The 14,019-nt window shown below is 46.3% G+C and overlaps 1 non-coding gene and 24 pseudogenes across 1 annotated transcript; all 25 read left to right on the plus strand.

Moving 5' to 3' along the window:
• Positions 1 to 87: 87 nt before the first annotated feature.
• Positions 88 to 206, plus strand: LOC148261251 (5S ribosomal RNA; annotated as a pseudogene).
• A 203-nt stretch (positions 207 to 409) lies between these two features.
• On the plus strand, positions 410 to 528 carry LOC148261252 (5S ribosomal RNA; annotated as a pseudogene).
• A 209-nt stretch (positions 529 to 737) lies between these two features.
• On the plus strand, positions 738 to 856 carry LOC148261253 (5S ribosomal RNA; annotated as a pseudogene).
• A 562-nt stretch (positions 857 to 1,418) lies between these two features.
• Positions 1,419 to 1,537, plus strand: LOC148261254 (5S ribosomal RNA; annotated as a pseudogene).
• A 560-nt stretch (positions 1,538 to 2,097) lies between these two features.
• On the plus strand, positions 2,098 to 2,216 carry LOC148261255 (5S ribosomal RNA; annotated as a pseudogene).
• A 559-nt stretch (positions 2,217 to 2,775) lies between these two features.
• Positions 2,776 to 2,894, plus strand: LOC148261256 (5S ribosomal RNA; annotated as a pseudogene).
• A 554-nt stretch (positions 2,895 to 3,448) lies between these two features.
• LOC148261257 (5S ribosomal RNA) lies at positions 3,449 to 3,567 on the plus strand (annotated as a pseudogene).
• Positions 3,568 to 3,776: 209 nt separating this feature from the next.
• On the plus strand, positions 3,777 to 3,895 carry LOC148261258 (5S ribosomal RNA; annotated as a pseudogene).
• Positions 3,896 to 4,426: 531 nt separating this feature from the next.
• LOC148261259 (5S ribosomal RNA) lies at positions 4,427 to 4,545 on the plus strand (annotated as a pseudogene).
• Positions 4,546 to 4,780: 235 nt separating this feature from the next.
• On the plus strand, positions 4,781 to 4,899 carry LOC148261260 (5S ribosomal RNA; annotated as a pseudogene).
• Positions 4,900 to 5,337: 438 nt separating this feature from the next.
• LOC148261261 (5S ribosomal RNA) lies at positions 5,338 to 5,456 on the plus strand. The gene has a single exon (XR_015820203.1). It is a non-coding gene; the product is annotated as a 5S ribosomal RNA (ribosomal RNA).
• Positions 5,457 to 5,662: 206 nt separating this feature from the next.
• Positions 5,663 to 5,781, plus strand: LOC148261262 (5S ribosomal RNA; annotated as a pseudogene).
• An 883-nt stretch (positions 5,782 to 6,664) lies between these two features.
• Positions 6,665 to 6,783, plus strand: LOC148261263 (5S ribosomal RNA; annotated as a pseudogene).
• A 208-nt stretch (positions 6,784 to 6,991) lies between these two features.
• LOC148261264 (5S ribosomal RNA) lies at positions 6,992 to 7,110 on the plus strand (annotated as a pseudogene).
• A 235-nt stretch (positions 7,111 to 7,345) lies between these two features.
• LOC148261265 (5S ribosomal RNA) lies at positions 7,346 to 7,464 on the plus strand (annotated as a pseudogene).
• Positions 7,465 to 7,673: 209 nt separating this feature from the next.
• LOC148261266 (5S ribosomal RNA) lies at positions 7,674 to 7,792 on the plus strand (annotated as a pseudogene).
• A 532-nt stretch (positions 7,793 to 8,324) lies between these two features.
• LOC148261267 (5S ribosomal RNA) lies at positions 8,325 to 8,443 on the plus strand (annotated as a pseudogene).
• A 559-nt stretch (positions 8,444 to 9,002) lies between these two features.
• On the plus strand, positions 9,003 to 9,121 carry LOC148261268 (5S ribosomal RNA; annotated as a pseudogene).
• Positions 9,122 to 9,987: 866 nt separating this feature from the next.
• Positions 9,988 to 10,106, plus strand: LOC148261269 (5S ribosomal RNA; annotated as a pseudogene).
• A 562-nt stretch (positions 10,107 to 10,668) lies between these two features.
• LOC148261270 (5S ribosomal RNA) lies at positions 10,669 to 10,787 on the plus strand (annotated as a pseudogene).
• A 557-nt stretch (positions 10,788 to 11,344) lies between these two features.
• On the plus strand, positions 11,345 to 11,463 carry LOC148261271 (5S ribosomal RNA; annotated as a pseudogene).
• A 559-nt stretch (positions 11,464 to 12,022) lies between these two features.
• On the plus strand, positions 12,023 to 12,141 carry LOC148261272 (5S ribosomal RNA; annotated as a pseudogene).
• Positions 12,142 to 12,345: 204 nt separating this feature from the next.
• LOC148261273 (5S ribosomal RNA) lies at positions 12,346 to 12,464 on the plus strand (annotated as a pseudogene).
• Positions 12,465 to 13,025: 561 nt separating this feature from the next.
• LOC148261274 (5S ribosomal RNA) lies at positions 13,026 to 13,143 on the plus strand (annotated as a pseudogene).
• Positions 13,144 to 13,347: 204 nt separating this feature from the next.
• On the plus strand, positions 13,348 to 13,466 carry LOC148261275 (5S ribosomal RNA; annotated as a pseudogene).
• The last annotated feature ends 553 nt before the right edge of the window (positions 13,467 to 14,019 follow it).

The raw sequence follows: 14,019 nt of genomic DNA on the forward strand, positions 1-14,019 counted from the left end.
AGGTGCAGTGCGCACGCACAAGGAAACAAATGACGGGAGGAGGAAGAAAAGAGAAGGAGTGTATGTATTTGAAGCGCAAAATTAAACAAGTGGCATCATACCAGCACTAATGCATTGGATCCCATCAGAACTCTCCAGTTAAGTGTGCTTGGGCGAGTGTAGTACTCGGATGGGTGACCTCTTGGGAAGTCCTCGTATCTCAACAATTTTTTTCAGATGGGTCGTTCGACGTTACGCGCGACTAGAACTATGGTCCGCTGGTTTATACGCAAATGTGAGTCAAGAATCAGGGGCATTTTAATCGATATTAGAACGAGAAGGAGAGGTGCAGTGTGAACGCACAAGGAAACAAATGATGGGAGGGTGGGAGGGAAGAAGGAGTGTATGTATTTTCAGCACAAAAATAAACAGGTGCGGTCACACCAGCACAAATGCACCGGATCCCATCAGAACTCCGCAGTTAAGTGTGCTTTGGCGAAAGTAGTACAATGATGGGTTACCTCCTGGGAAGTTCTCGTGTTGCACCCATTTTCTTTTTTTCAGATGTGCCGTTCGACCTTACGCGCGACCTTAATTATGGTCCGCAGATTTATTCGCAAATGTGAGTCACGGCGCCGTGGCATTTTACTTGATATTTTAGCGAGAACGAGAGGTGCAGTGCGCACGCACAAGGATACAAATGACGGGAGGGGGAATAAAGGAGAAGGAGTTTATGTATTTGCAGCACGAAATTTAACAGGTTCGATTATACCTGCACTAATGCACCGGATCCCATCAGAACTCCGCAGTTAAGTGTGCTTGGGCGAGAGTAGTACTCGAATGGGTTACCTCTTGGGAAGTCCTCGTGTCGCACTAATTTTTTTTTCAGACGGGTCGTTCGACGTTACGCGCAACTGGAACAAGGGTCCACTGGTTTATACGCAAATGTGAGTCAAGAAGCAGGAGCATTTGAATCGATATTAGAACGAGAAAGAGAGATGCAGAGTGCACGCACAAGGAAACAAATGACGGGAGGGGGGATGGAGGTAGAAAAAGTATATGTATTTGCAACGCAGAATGCAACATGAGCAATCATACCAGCACCAACGCAACGAATTCTATCAGAACTCCGCAAGTTAAAGGTGTTTGGGCGAGAGTAGCACTAGGATGGGTGACTTCCTGTGAAGTCCTTATATTTTACCCATTTTCTTAGGAAGTCCTCGTGTTGCACCCATTTGTTTGCAGATGATTCTTTCGACGATACGCGCGACTTGAATTATGGTCCTCAGGTTTATTCGCAAATGTGAGTCACGGCGCCGTGGCATTTTACTTGATATTTGAACGAGAACAAGAGGTGCAGTGCGCACGCACAAGGAAACAAATGACGGGAGGGGGAAGAAAGGAGAAGGAGTTTATGTATTTGCAGCGTGGAATTAAAGGGGTGCGATCATACCAGCACTAATGCACCGGATCCCGTCAAAACTCCGCAGTTAAGTGTGCTTTGGCGAGAGTAGTACTCGGATTGGTAATCTCCTGGGAAGTCCTCGTGTCGCACCAATTTTCTTTCAAATGGGTCGTTCGACGTTACGCGCGACTGGAACTAGGGACCGCTGGTTTATACGCAAATGTGAGTCAAGAAGCAGGGGCATTTTAATCGATATTAGAACGAGAAGGAGAGGTGCAGTATGAACGCACAATGAAACAATTGATGGGAGGGGGAGGGAAGGAGAAGGAGTGTATGTATTTTCAGCACAAAATGAAACAGGTGCGATCATACAAGCACTAATGCAACGGATTCTATCAGAACTCCGTAGGTAAGGGTCCTTGGGCGAGAGTAGTACTAGCATGGGTTACCTCCTGCGAAGTCCTTATATTTCACCCATTTTCTTGTGAAGTCCTTGTGTTGGTCCCATTTTTTTGCAGATGATTCTTTCGACGTTACGCGCGACTTGAATTATGGTCCTCAGGTTTATTCGGAAATATGAGTCACGGCGCTGTAGAATTTTACTTGATATTCGAAAGAGAACGGGAGGTGCAGTGCGCTCGCACAAGGAAACAAATGACGGGAGAGGGGAAGAAAGGGGAATGAGTTTATGTATTTGCAGCGCAAAATTAAACAGGTGCGATCATACCAGCATTAATGCACCGGATCCCATCAGAACTCCGCAGTTAAGTGTTCTTTGGCGAGAGTAGTACTCAGATTGGTGACCTCCTGGGAAGTCCTCGTGTCGCACCAATTTTTTTTTAGACGGGTCGTTCGACATTACGCGCGACTGGAACTAGGGACCGCTGGTTTATACGCAAATGTGAGTCAAGAAGCAGAGGCATTTTAATCGATATTAGAACGAGAAGGAGAGGTGCAGTATGAACGCACAAGGAAACAATTGATGGGAGGGGGAGGGAAGGAGAAGGAGTGTATGTATTTTCAGCACAAAATGAAACAGGTGCGATCATACAAGCACTAATGCAACGGATTCTATCAGAACTCCGTAGGTAAGGGTGTTTGGGCGAGAGTAGTACTAGCATGGGTTACCTCCTGCGAAGTCCTTATATTTCACCCATTTTCTTGTGAAGTCCTCGTGTTGGACCCATTTTTTTGCAGATGATTCTTTCGACGTTACGCGCGACTTGAATTATGGTCCTCAGGTTTATTCGCAAATATGAGTCACGGCGCTGTAGAATTTTACTTGATATTCGAAAGAGAACGGGAGGTGCAGTGCGCCGCACAAAGAAACAAATGACGGGAGAGGGGAAGAAAGGGGAATGAGTTTATGTATTTGCAGCGCAAAATTAAACAGGTGCGATCATACCAGCACTAATGCACCGGATCCCATCAGAACTCCGCAGTTAAGTGTTCTTTGGCGAGAGTAGTACTCAGATTGGTGACCTCCTGGGAAGTCCTCGTGTCGCACCAATTTTTTTTGAGACGGGTCGTTCGACATTACGCGCGATTGGAACTAGGGACCGCTGGTTTATACGCAAATGTGAGTCAAGAAGCAGGGTTAATCGATATTAGAACGAGAAGGAGAGGTGCAGTATGAACGCACAATGAAACAATTGATGGGAGGGGAAGGGAAGGAGAAGGAGTGTACGTATTTTCAGCACGAAATGAAACAGGTGCGATAATACCAGCACTAATGCAACGGATTCTATCAGAACTCCGTAGGTAAGGGTGCTTGGGCGAGAGTAGTACTAGCATGGGTTACCTCCTGCGAAGTCCTTATATTTCACCCATTTTCTTGTGAAGTCCTCGTGTTGCACCCATTTTTTTGCAGATGATTCTTTCGACGTTAAGCGCGACTTGAATTATGGTCCTCAGGTTTATTCGCAAATGTGAGTCACGGCGCCGTGGCATTTTACTTGATATTAGAACGAGAACGGGAGGTGCAGTGCATACGCACAAGGAAACAAATGACGGGAGGGGGAAGAAAGGGGAATGAGTGTATGTATTTGCTGCGAGAAATTAAACAGATGCGATCATACCAGCATAAATGCACCGGATCCCATCAGAACTCCGCTGTTAAGTGTGCTTTGGCGAAAGTAGTACAATGATGGGTTACCTCGTGGGAAGTTGTCGCGTTGCACCCATTTATTTTTTTTCAGATGTGCCGTTCGACGTTACGCGCGACTTTAATTATGGTCCGCAGATTTATTCACAAATGTGACTCACGGTGTCGTGGCATTTTACTTGATATTTGAACGAGAATGAGAGGTGCAGTGTGCACGCACAAGGAAACAAATGACGGGAGGGGGAAGAAAGGAGGAGGAGTTTATGTATTTGCAGTGCAAAATTAAACAGGTGCGATCATACCAGCACTAATGTACCGGATCCCATCAGAACTCCGCACTTAAGTGTGCTTGGGCGAGAGTAGTACTCGGATGGGTGACCTCTTGGGAAGTCCTCATGTCACACTAATTTTTTTTTCAGACGGATCGTTCGACGTTACGCGCGACTGGAACTAGGGTTCACTGGTTTATACGCAAATGTGAGTCAAGAAGCAGGGGCATTTTAATCGATATTAGAACGAGAAAGAGAGATGCAGAGTGCACGCACAAGGAAACAAATGACGGGAGGGGGGATGGAGGGATAAAAAGGGTATGTATTTGCAGCGTAGAATGAAACATGAGCAATCATACCAGCACCAATGAAACGGATCTATCAGAACTCCCCAAGTTAAGGGTGCTTGGGCGAGAGTAGCACTAGGATGGGTGACCTCCTGCGAAGTCCTTATATTTCACCCATTTTTTTGCAGATTATTCTTTCGACGATACGCAGGATTTGAATTATGGTCCTCAGATTTATTCGCAAATGTGAGTCACGGCACCGAAGCATTTTACTTTATATTAGAACGAGCACGGTAGGTGCAGTGTGCACGCACAAGGAAACAAATGACACGAGGGGGAAGAAAGGAGAAGGAGTTTATGTATTTGTAGCGCGGAATTAAACGGGCGCGATCATAACAGCACTAATGCACCGGATCCCATCAGAACTCCGCAGTTAAGTGTGCTTGGGCGAGAGTAGCACTAGGATGGGTGACCTCCTGCGAAGTCCTTATATTTCACCCATTTTCTTAGGAAGTCCTCGTGTTCCACCCATTTTTTTGCAGATGATTCTTTCGACAATACGCGCGACTTGAATTATGGTCCTCAGGTTTATTCGCAAATGTGAGTCACGGCCCCGTAGCATTTTACTTTATATTAGAATGAGCACGGGAGGTGCAGTGCGCACGCACAAGGAAACAAATGACGGGAGGGGGAAGAAAGGAGAAGGAGTTTATGTATTTGTAGCGCGGAATTAAACGGGTGCGATCATACCAGCACTAATGCACCGGATCCCGTCAGAACTCCACAGTTAACTGTGCTTTGGCGAGAGTAGTACTCGGATTGGTGACCTCCTAGGAAGTCCTCGTGTCGCACCAACTTTTTTTCAGACGGGTCGTTCGATGTTACGCGCGACTGGAACTAGGGTCCGCTGGTTTATACGCAAATGTGAGTCAAGAAACAGGGGCATTTTAATCGATATTAGAATGAGAAGGAGAGGTGCAGTGTGAACGCACAAGGAGACAATTGATGGGAGGGGGAGGGAAGGAGAAGGAGTGTATGTATTTTCAGCAAGAAATGAAACAGGTGCGATCATACCAGCACTAATGCAACGGATTCTATCAGAACTCCGTAGGTAAGGGTGCTTCGGCGAGAGTAGTACTAGCATGGGTTACCTCCTGCGAAGTCCTTATATTTCACCCATTTTCTTGTGAAGTCCTCGAGAACGGGAGGTGCAGTGCGCACGCACAAGGAAACAAATGACGGGAGGGGGAAGAAAGTGGAATGAGTTTATGTAATTGTAGCGCAAAATTAAACGGGTGCGATCATACCAGCACTATTGCACCGGATCCCATCAGAATTCCGCAGTTAAGTGTGCTTGGGCGAGATTAGTACTCGGATGGGTGACCTCCTGGGAAGTCCTCGTGTCGCACCAATTTTTTTTCAGACGGGTCGTTCGACGTTACGCGCGTCTGGAATTAGGGTCCGCTGGTTTATACGCAAATGTGAGTCAATAAGCACGGGCATTTTAATCGATATTCAAAACAAGAATGAGAGGTGAAGTGTTAACGCACAAGGAAACAAATGACGGGAGGGGGAAGAAAGGAGAAGGAGTGTATGTATTTGCAGCGCGAAATTAAACAGGTGCGATCATACCAGCACTAAAGCCCCGGATCCCTTCAGAACTCCGTAGTTAAGTGTGCTTGGGCGAGACTAGTACTCGGATGGGTGACCACTTGGGAAGCCTTCGTGTTGTACCTATTTTTTTTCGGATGGGTTTTTCGACGTTACGCGCGAATGGAATTATAAACCGCTGGTTCATTTGCAAAGGTGAGTCACGGTGCCGAGGCATATTACTTGATATTAGAACGAGAAAGAGAGATGCAGAGTACACGCACAAGGAAACAAATGACGGGAGGGGGGATGGGAGGAGAAAGAGTGTATGTATTTGCAGTGCAGAATGAAACATGAGGGATCATACTAGCACTAATGCAACGGATTCTATCAGAACTTCGCAGTTAAGGGTGCTTGGGCGAGAAAAGTACTCGGATGGGTGACCTCATGCAAAGTCTTTATATTTCTCCCATTTTCTTGGTAGGTCCTCGTGTTGAACCCATCTTTTTGCAGATGATTCTTTCGACGTTACGCGCGACTTGATTTATGGTCCGCAGGTTTATTCGCAATTGTGAGTCACGGTGCCCTGGCATTTTACTTGATATTAGAACGAGTACGGGAGGTGCAGTGCGCACGCACATGGAAACAAATGAGGGGAGGAGAAAGAAAAGAGAAGGAGTGTATGTATTTGAAGCGCAAAATTAAACAAGTGGCATCATACCAGCACTAATGCACTGGATCCCATCAGAACTCTGCAGTTAAGTATGCTTGGGCAAGTGTAGTACTCGGATGGGTGACCTCTTGGGAAGTCCTCGTATCTCAACAATTTTTTTTCAGATGGGTCGTTCGACATTACGCGCGACTGGAACTATGGTCCGCTGGCTTATACGCAAATATGAGTCAAGAATCAGGGGCATTTTAATTGATATTAGAACGAGAAGGAGTGGTGCAGTGTGAACGCACAAGGAAACAAAAGATGGGAGGGTGGGAGGGAAGAAGGAGTGTATGTATTTTCAGCACGAAATTAAACATGTGCGGTCACACCAGCACAAATGCACCAGATCCCATCAGAACTCCGCAGTTATGTGTGCTTTGGCGAAAGTAGTACAATGATGGGTTACCTCCTGGGAAGTTCTCGTGTTGCACTCATTTTTTTTTTTTAGATGTGCCGTTCGACGTTACGCACGACTTTAATTATGTTCCACAGATTTATTCGCAAATGTGAGTCACGGCACCCTGGCATTTTACCTGATATTTGAACGAGAACGAGAGGTGCAGTGCGCACGAACAAGGAAACAAATGACGGGATGGGGAAGAAATGAGAAGGAGTGTATGTATTTGCAGCTTGAAATGAAACAGGTGCGATCATACCAGCACTAATGCAACGGATTCTATCAGAACTCCGTAGGTAAGGGTGCTTGGGCGAGAGTAGTACTAGCATGGGTTACCTCCTGCGAAGTTCTTATATTTCACCCATTTTCTTGTGAAGTCCTCGTGTTGCACCCATTTTTTTGCAGATGATTCTTTCGACGTTACGCGCGACTTGTACTATGGTCCTCAGGTTTATTCGCAAATGTGAGTCACGGTGCTGTAGCATTTTACTTGATATTAGAACGAGAACGGGAGGTGCAGTGCGCACGCACAAGGAAACAAATGACGGGAGGGGAAAGAAAGGGGAATGAGTTTATGTATTTGCAGCGCAAAATTAAACAGGTGCGATCATACCAGCGCAAATGCACCGGATCCCATCATAACTCCGCAGTTAAGTGTGCTTTGGTGAAAGTAGTACAATGATGGGTTACCTCGTGGGAAGTTGTCGCGTTGCACCCATTTATTTTTTTTCAGATGTGCCGTTCGACGTTACGCGCGACTTTAATTATATTCTGCAGATTTATTCGCAAATGTGAATCACGGCGCCGTGGCATTTTACTTGATATTTGAACGAGAACGAGAGGTGCAGTGCGCACCTACAAGGAAACAAATGACGGGAGGGGGAAGAAAGGGCAAGGAATTTATGTATTTGCAGCCCAACATTAAACAGGTGCGATCATACCAGCACTAATGCACCGGATCCCATCAGAACTTCGCAGTTAAGTGTGCTTGGGCGAGAGTAGTACTCGGATGGGTGACCTCCTAGGAAGTCCTCAAGTCGCACTTATTTTTTTTTTCAGACGGGTCGTTCGACGTTAGCGCGACTGGAATTAGGGTCCACTGGTTTATACGCAAATGTGAGTCAAGAAGAAGGGGCATTTTAATCGATATTAGAACGAGAAGGAGAGATGCAGAGTGCACGCACAAGGAAACAAATGACGGGAGGGGGGATGGAGGGAGAAAAAGTGTATGTATTTGCAGCGCAGAACTAAACATGAGCAATCATACCAGCACCAATGCAACGGATTCTATCAGAACTCCCCAAGTTAAGGGTGCTTGGGCGAGAGTAGCACTAGGATGGGTGACCTCCTGCGAAGTCCTTATATTTCACCCATTTTTTTGCAGATGATTCTTTCGACGATACGCGGGACTTGAATTATGGTCCTCAGATTTATTCGCAAATGTGAGTCACGGCACCGTAGCATTTTACTTGATATTAGAACAAGCACGGGAGGTGCAGTGCGCACGCACAAGGAAACAAATGACGGGAGGGGGAGGAAAGGAGAAGGAGTTTATGTATTTGCAGCGCGGAATTAAACAGGTGCGATCATACCAGCACTAATGCACCGGATCCCATCAGAACTCCGCAGTTAAGTGCGCTTGGGCGAGAGTAGTACTCGGATGGGTGACCTCCTGGTAAGTCCTCGTGTCGCACCAATTTTTTTTCAGACGGGTCGTTCCACGTTACGCGCGACTGGAACTATGGTCCGTTTGTTTATACGCAAATGTGAGTCAAGAAGTAGGGGCATTTTAATCGATATTAGAACGAGAGGGATAGGTGCAGTGTGAACGCACAAGGAAACAATTGATGGGAGGGGGAGGGAAAGAGAAGGAGTGTATGTATTTTAAGCACGAAATGAAACAGGTGCGATCATACCAGCACTAATGCAACGGATTCTATCAGAACTCCGTAGGTAAGGGTGCTTCGGCGAGAGTAGTACTAGCATGGGTTACCTCCTACAAAGTCCTTATATTTCACCAATTTTCTTGTGAAGTCCTCGTGTTGCACTCATTTTTTTGCAGATGATTCTTTCGACGTTATGCGCGACTTGAATTATGGTCCTCAGGTTTATTCACAAATGTGAGTCACGGCGCTGTAGCATTTTACTTGATATTAGAACGAGAACGGGAGGTGCAGTGCGCACGCACAAGGAAACAAATGACGGGAGGGGGAAGAAAGGGGAATGAGTTTATGTATTTGCAGCGCAAAATCAAACAGTTGCGATCATACTAGCACTAATGCACCGGATCTCATCAAAACTCCGCATTTTAGTGTGCTTAGGCGAGAGTAGTACTCGGATGGGTGACCTCCTGGGAAGTCCTCGTGTCGTACTAATTTTTTTTTTCAGACGGGTCGTTCGACGTTACGCGCGACTGGAACTAGGGTCCACTGGTTTATACGCAAATGTGAGTCAAGAAGCAGGGGCATTTTAATTGATATTAGAATGAGAAATAGAGATGCAGAGTGCACGCACAAGGAAACAAATGACGGGAGGGGGGATGGAGGGAGAAAAAGTTTATGTATTTGCAGCACAGAATGAAACATGAGCAATCATCCAGCACCAATGCAACGGATTCTATCATAACTCCGCAACTTAAGGGTGCTTAGGCGAGAGAAGCACTAGGATGGGTGACCTCCTGCGAAGTTCTTATATTTCACCCATTTTCTTAGGAAGTCCTCGTGTTGTACCGATTTTTTTACAGATGATTCTTTCGACGATACGCGCGACTTGAATTATGGTTCTCAAGTTTATTCGCAAATGTGAGTCACGGCACCGTAGCATTTTACTTGATATTAGAACGAGCACGGGAGGTGCAGTACGCACGCACAAGGAAACAAATGACAGGAGGGGGAAGAAAGGAGAAGGAGTTTATGTATTTGCAGCGCAGAATTAAACGGGTGCGATCATACCAGCACAAATGCAACTGATCCCATCAGAACTCCGCAGTTAAGTGTGCTTTGGCGAAAGTAGTACAATGATGGGTTACCTCCTGGGAAGTTCTCGAGATGTGCCGTTCGACGTTACGCGCGACTTTAATTATGGTCCGCAGATTTATTCGCAAATGTGAGTCACGGCGCCGTGGCATTTTACTTGATATTTGAACGAGAACGAGAGGTGCAGTGCGCACGCACAAGGAAACAAATGACGGGAGGGGGAAGAAAGGAGAAGGAGTTTATGTATTTGCAGCGCGAAATTAAACAGGTTAGATCATACCAGCACTAATGCACCGGATCCCATCAGAATTCCGCAGTTAAATGTGTTTGGGCGAGAGTAGTACTCGGATGGGTGACCTCCTGAGAAGTCCTCTTGTCGCACTAATTTTTTTTTCAGACAGGTCATTCGACGTTACGCTTGACTGGAACTAGAGTCCACTGGTTCATACGCAAATGTGAGTCAAGAAGCAGGGGCATTTTAATCGATATTAGAACGAGAAAGAGAGATGCAGAGTGCACGCACAAGGAAACTAATGACGGGAGGGGGGATGGAGGAAGAAAAAGTGTATGTATTTACAGTGCAGAATGAAACATGAGCAATCATACCAGCACCAATGCAACGGATTCTATCAGAACTCCGCAAGTTAAGGGTGCTTGGGCGAGAGTAGCACTAGGATGGGTGACCTCCTGCGAAGTCCTTATATTTTACCCATTTTCTTAGGAAGTCCTCGTGTTACACCCATTTTTTTGCAGATGATTCTTTCGACGATACGCGCGACTTGAATTATGGTCCTCAGGTTTATTCGCAAATGTGAGTCACCGCACCGTAGCATTTTACTTGATATTAGAACGAGCACGGGAGGTGCAGTGCGCACGCACAAGGAAAGAAATGACGGGAGAGGGAAGAAAGGAGAAGGAGTTTATGTATTTGCAGCGCGGAATTAAACAGGTGTGATCATACCAGCACTAATGCACCGGATCCCATCAGAACTCCGCAGTTAAGTGTGCTTGGGCGAGAGTAGTACTCGGATGGGTGACCTCCTAGGAAGTCCTCGTGTCGAACTAATTTTTTTTTAGACGGGTCGTTCGACGTTAAGCGCGACTGAAACTAGGGTCCGCTGGTTTATACGCAAATGTGAGTCAAGAAGCAGGGGCATTTTAATCGATATTAGAACGAGAAGGAGAGATACAGAGTGCACGCACAACGAAACAAATGACAGGAGGGGGATGGAGGGAGAAAAAGTGTATATATTTGCAGCGCAGAATGAAACATGAGCAATCATACCAGCACCAATGCAACGGATTCTTTCAGAACTCCGCAAGTTAAGGGTGCTTGGGCGAGAGTAGCACTAGGATGGGTGACCTGCGAAGTCCTTATATTTCACCTATTTTCTTAGGAAGTCGTCGTGTTGCACCCATTTTTTTGCAGATGATTCTTACGACGATACGCGCGACTTGAATTATGGTCCTCAGGTTTATTCGCAAATGTGCGTCACGGCACTGTAGCATTTTACTTGACATTAGGACGAGCACGGGAGGTGCAGTGCGCACGCACAAGGAAACAAATGACGGGAGGGGGAAGAAAGGAGAAGGAGTTTATGTATTTGCAGCGCGACATTAAACAAGTGCGATCATACCAGCACTAATGTACCGGATCCCGTCAGAACTCCGTAGTTAAGTGTGCTTGGGCGAGAGTAGTACTCGGATGGGTGACCTCCTGGGAAGTCCTCATGTCGCACCAATTTTCTTTCAGACGGGTCGTTCAACGTTATGCGCGACTGGAACTAGGGTCCGCTGGTTTATACGCAAATGTGAGTCAAGAAGCAGGGGCATTTTAATCGATGTTAGAACGAGAAGGAGATGTGCAGTGTGAACGCACAAGGAAACAATTGATGGGAGGGGGAGGGTAGGAGAAGGAGTGTATGTATTTTCAACGCGGAATGAAACAGGTGCAATCATACCAGCACTAATGCAATGGTTTCTATCAGAACTCCGTAGGTAAGGGTGCTTCGGCGAGAGTAGTACTAGCATGGGTTACCTCCTGCGAAGTCCTTATATTTCACCCATTTTCTTGTGAAGTCCTCGTGTTGCACCCATTTTTTTGCAGATGATTCTTTCGACGTTACGCGCTACTTGAATTATGGTCCTCAAGTTTATTCGCAAATGTGAGTCACGGCGCTGTAGCATTTTACTTGATATTAGAACGAGAACGGGAGGTGCAGTGCGCACGCACAAGGAAACAAATGACGGTAGGGGGAAGAAAGGGGAATGAGTTTATGTATTTGCAGCGCAAAATTAAACAGGTGCGATCATACCAGAACTAATGCACTGGATCCCATCAGAACTCCGCAGTTAAGTGTGCTTGGGCGAGATTAGTACTCAGATGGGTGACCTCCTGGAAAGTCCTCGTGTCGCACCAATTTTTTTTCAGACGGGTCGTTCGACGTTACACGAGTCTGGAACTAGGGTCCGCTGGTTTATACGCAAATGTGAGTCAAGAAGCAGGGGCATTTTAATCGATATTAGAACGAGAAGGAGAGATGAAGTGTGAACGCACAAGGAAACAAATGACGGAGGGGGAAGAAAGGAGAAGGAGTGTATGTATTTGCAGCGCAGAATTAAACAGGTGCGATCATACCAGCACTAAAGCCCCGGATCCCATCAGAACTCCACAGTTAGGTGTGCTTGGGCGAGAGTAGTACTCGGATGGGTGACCACTTTGGAAGCCCTCGTGTTGCACCTTTTTTTTCTCGGATGAGTTGTTCGACGTTACGCGCAAATGGAATTATAAACAGCTGGTTCATTTGCAAAGGTGAGTCACGGTGCCGGGGCATATTACTTGATATTAGAACGAGAAAGAGAGGTGCAGAGTGCACGCACAAGGAAACAAATGACGGGTGGGGGGATGGGAGGAGAAAGAGTGTATGTATTTGCAGTGCAGAATGAAGCATGAGGGATCATACCAGCACTAATGCAACGGATTCTATCAGAACTCCGCAGTTAAGGGTGCTTGGGCGAGAAAAGTACTCGGATGGTTGACCTCCTACGAAGTCCTTATATTTCACCCATTTTCTTGTGAGGTCCTCGTGTTGCACCCATCTTTTTGCAGATGATTCTTTCGACGTTACGCGCGACTTACTTTATGGTCCGCAAGTTTATTCGCAAATGTGAGTCACAGTGCCGTGGCATTTTACTTGATATTAGAACGAGTATGGGAGGTGCAGTGTGCACGCAGAAGGAAATAAATGACGGGAGGAGGAAGAAAAGAGATGGAGTATATGTATTTGAAGCGCAAAATTAAACAAGTGGCATCATACCAGCACTAATGCACTTGATCCCATTAGAACTCTGCAGTTAAGCGTGCTTGGGCGATAGTAGTACTCGGATGGGTGACCTCTTGGGAAGTCCTCGTATCGTAATAATTTTTTCTTAGATGGGTCGTTCGACGTTACGCGTGACTGGAACTATGGTCCGCTGGTTTATACGCAAATGTGAGTGAAGAATCAAGGGCATTTTAATCAATATTCGAACGAGAAGGAGAGGTGCAGTGTGAACGCACAAGGAAACAAATGATGGGAGGGGGGGAGGGAAGAAGGAGTGTATGTATTTTCAGCACGAAATTAAACAGGTGCGGTCACACCAACACTAATGCACCGGATCCCATCAGAACTCCGTAGTTAAGTGTGCTTTGGCGAAAGTAGTACAATGATGGGTTAACTCCTGGGAAGTTCTCGTGTTGCACCCTTTTTTTTTTCAGATGTGCCGTTCGACGTTACGCGCGACTTTAATTATGGTCCGCAGATTTATTCGCAAATGTGAGTCACGGGGCCTTGGCATTTTACTTGATATTTGAACGAGAACGAGAGGTGCAGTGCGCACGCACAAGGAAACAAATGACGGGAGGGGGAAGAAAGGAGATAGAGTTTATGTATTTGCAGCGCGAAATTAAACTGGTGCAATCATACCAGCACTAATGCAATGAATTCTATCAGAACTACGTATGTAAGGGTGCTTGGGCGAGAGTAGTACTAGCATGGGTTACCTCCTGCGAAGTCCTTATATTTCACCCATTTTCTTGTGAAGTCCTCATGTTGCACCCATTTTTTTGTAGATGATTCTTTCGACGTTACGCGCGACTTGAATTATGGTCCTCAGGTTTATTCACAAATGTGAGTCACGGCGCCGTAGTATTTTACTTGATATTAGAACGAGCACGGGAGGTGCAGTGCGCACGCACAAGGAAAGAAATGACGGGAGGGGGAAGAAAGGAGAAGGAGTTTATGTATTTGCAGTGCGGA

This window comes from Carica papaya, chromosome 5 (assembly GCF_054855325.1).
Source record: "Carica papaya isolate Zhongbai chromosome 5, ASM5485532v1, whole genome shotgun sequence".
Taxonomy (NCBI): Eukaryota; Viridiplantae; Streptophyta; class Magnoliopsida; order Brassicales; family Caricaceae; genus Carica; species Carica papaya.